Here is a 3,813-nt window from a genome sequence, read left to right as displayed (position 1 = left end):
CCACTTATTTAGAGGCAAAAAAACAGAAATTCCCCTTATTTTTGAGCAAAAATGAAGAAATTTCTTTTTTTTATGTCAAAAATGTATGCATTCTTCTTTATTTGGGCAAAAGGCAGAAATTCCCCGTATTTTGTAGCAAAATTGCAGAAATTACCCTAATTGTGGGGCAAAAAGGCAGAAATTCCCTATATGATGGGGCAAAAAGACAGTAATTCTCCTTATTTTGGGGCAAAACTCAGAAATTCCACTTATTTTGGGGCAAAATTCCAGAAAGTTCCCTTATTTTGGGGCAAAATTGCAGAAATTTCACTCATGTCAGGGTAATAAGTCAGAAATTTTCCTTATTTTTGGGCAAAAACGACAGAGATTCCCTTTGTTTTGGGGAAAAAAGACAGAAATTCCACTTATTTAGAGGCAAAAAAGCAGAAATTGCTCTTATTTTGGAGCAAAAATAAAGAAATTTCTCTTTTTTATTGCAAAAAGGTATGCATTCTTCTTTATTTGGGCAAAAAGGCAGAAATTCTTCGTATTTTGGAGCAATATTGCAGAAATTCCCTTAATTGTGGGGCAAAAAGGCAGAAATTTTCTATATGTTGGGGCAAAAAGGCAGAAATTCTTTTTATTTTGGGGCAAAACTCAGAAATTCCACTTATTTTGGGGAAAAAATTCCAGAAATTTCCCTTATTTTGGGGCAAAATTTTAGAAATTTAACTTATTTTTGGGAAAAATTGCAGAAATTTCAGTTATTTCAGAAAAAAAAGCAGAAATTTTATTATTTTGGGGCTAAAAGGCAGAAATTTCTTATATTTTGGTAAAAAATTGCAAAATTTTTCCTTATTTTGGGGCAAAAAAGCAGAAATTTCATATAATTTGGGGCAAAAATGCAGAAATTCTCCTTATTTTGAGGTAAAAAGGCTGAAATTCTCCTTATTTGGGGGCAAAAAGGCAGAAATTTCAGTTATTTTGGGGCAAAAGGCAGACATTTCCCATATTTTGGGGCAAACATGCAGAAATTCCCCTTATTTTGAGGTAAAAAGGCTGAAATTTCCTATATTTTGAGGCAAAATTGCAGAAATTTCCCTTATTTTGGGGCAAAATTGCAGAAATCTCACTTATTTCAGGGTAATAAGTCAGAAATTTTCCTTATTTTAGGGCAATAAATACAGAAATTCCCTTTGTTTTGGGGTAAAAAACAGAGATCCCACTTATTTAGAGGCAAAAATCTAGAAATTCACTTATTTTGGAGGAAAAATGAAGAAATTTCCATTTTTTATGGCAAAAAGGTATGCATTCTTCTTATTTTCGGGCAAAAAAGCAGAAATTCCCCATATTTTGGAGCAAAATTGCATAAATTACCTTAATTGTTGGGAAAAGAGGCAGGAATTCCCTATATGTTAGGGCAAAAAGACAGAAATTCTCCTTATTTTTGGGCAAAACTCAGAAATTCCACTTATTTTGGAGCAAAATTCCAGAAATTTCCCTTATTTTGGGGCAAAATTGCAGAAATTTCATTTATTTTGGGGCAAAATTTCAGAAATTTCACTTATTTCACAGGGAAAAAAGGCAGAAATTTTCCTTATTTTGGGGCAAAAAGGCAGAACTTCCTAATATTTTGTGGCATAAATGCAGAAATTCCCCTTATTTTGAGGAAAAAAGGCTGAAATTCCCCTTATTTGGGGGCAAAAAGGCAGAAATTTCCTATATTTTAAGGCAAAATTGCAGAAATTTCACTTATTTAAGGGTAATAAGTCAGACATTTTTCTTATTTTGGGGCAAATAGGACAGAAATTCCTTTTGTTTTGGGGGAAAAAGACAGAAATTCCACTTATTTAGAGGCAAAAATGCAGAAATTCTGCCTATATTGGAGCAAAAATGAAGAAATTTCTGTTTTTTATGGCAAAAAGGTATGCACTCTTCTTATTTTTGGGCAAAAATTCAGAAATTCCCCGTATTTTGGAGCAAAATTGCAGAAATTCCCCTAATTGTGGGGCAAAAAGGCAGAAATTCCCTATATGTCGGGGCACAAAGACAGAAATTCTCCTTATTTTGGGGCAAAACTCAGAAATTCCACTTATTATTGGGCCAAATTACAGAATTTTCTTTTATTTTGGGGCAAAATTGCAGAAATTTCACTTATTTCAGGGTAATAAGTCAGAAATTTTCTTATTTTAGGGCAAAAAGGCAGAAATTTCTTTTATTTTGGTAAAAAATTGCAAAATTTTTTCTTATTTTGGTGCAAAAAGGCAGAAATTTCGTATATTTTGGGGCAAAAATGCAGAAATTCCCCTTATTTTGAGGTAAAAATGCTGAAATTCCCCTTATTTGGGGGCAAAAAGGAAGAAATTTCCCTTATTTTGGGGCAAAATTGCAGAAATTTCACTTATTTCAGGGTAATAAGTCAGCAGTTTTTCCTATTTTCGGGCAAAAAAGACAGAAATTCTCTTTGTTTTGTGGGAAAAAGACAGAAATTCCACTTATTTAGATGCAAAAACGGAGAATTTCCCCTTATTTTGGAGCAAAAATAAAGAAATTTCCCTTTTTTATGGCAAAAAGGTATGCATTCTTCTTATTTTTGGGCAAAAAGGCAGAAATTCCCCGTATTTTGGAGCAAAATTGCAGAAATTCTCCTAATTGTGGGGCAAAAAGGCAGAAATTCCCTATATGTTGGGGCGAAAAGACAGAAATTCTCCTTATTTTGGGGCAAAACTCAGAAATTCCACTTATTTGGGGGCAAAATTCCAGAAATTTCCCTTATTTTGGGGCAAAATTGCAGAAATTTCACTTATTTAAGGGTAATAAGTCAGACATTTTTCTTATTTTGGGGCAAATAGGACAGAAATTCCTTTTGTTTTGGGGGAAAAAGACAGAAATTCCACTTATTTAGAGGCAAAAATGCAGAAATTCTGCCTATATTGGAGCAAAAATGAAGAAATTTCTGTTTTTTATGGCAAAAAGTTATGCACTCTTCTTATTTTTGGGCAAAAATTCAGAAATTCCCCGTATTTTGGAGCAAAATTGCAGAAATTCCCCTAATTGTGGGGCAAAAAGGCAGAAATTCCCTATATGTCGGGGCACAAAGACAGAAATTCTCCTTATTTTGGGGCAAAACTCAGAAATTCCACTTATTATTGGGCCAAATTACAGAATTTTCTTTTATTTTGGGGCAAAATTGCAGAAATTTCACTTATTTCAGGGTAATAAGTCAGAAATTTTCTTATTTTAGGGCAAAAAGGCAGAAATTTCTTTTATTTTGGTAAAAAATTGCAAAATTTTTTCTTATTTTGGTGCAAAAAGGCAGAAATTTCGTATATTTTGGGGCAAAAATGCAGAAATTCCCCTTATTTTGAGGTAAAAATGCTGAAATTCCCCTTATTTGGGGGCAAAAAGGAAGAAATTTCCCTTATTTTGGGGCAAAATTGCAGAAATTTCACTTATTTCAGGGTAATAAGTCAGCAGTTTTTCCTATTTTCGGGCAAAAAAGACAGAAATTCTCTTTGTTTTGTGGGAAAAAGACAGAAATTCCACTTATTTAGATGCAAAAACGGAGAATTTCCCCTTATTTTGGAGCAAAAATAAAGAAATTTCCCTTTTTTATGGCAAAAAGGTATGCATTCTTCTTATTTTTGGGCAAAAAGGCAGAAATTCCCCGTATTTTGGAGCAAAATTGCAGAAATTCTCCTAATTGTGGGGCAAAAAGGCAGAAATTCCCTATATGTTGGGGCGAAAAGACAGAAATTCTCCTTATTTTGGGGCAAAACTCAGAAATTCCACTTATTTTGGGGCAAAATTCCAGAAATTTCCCTTATTTTGGGG

This window comes from Micromys minutus (assembly GCF_963924665.1).
Source record: "Micromys minutus genome assembly, contig: SCAFFOLD_47, whole genome shotgun sequence".
Classification (NCBI taxonomy): domain Eukaryota; kingdom Metazoa; phylum Chordata; class Mammalia; order Rodentia; family Muridae; genus Micromys; species Micromys minutus.
This window is presented reverse-complemented; position numbering follows the sequence as displayed.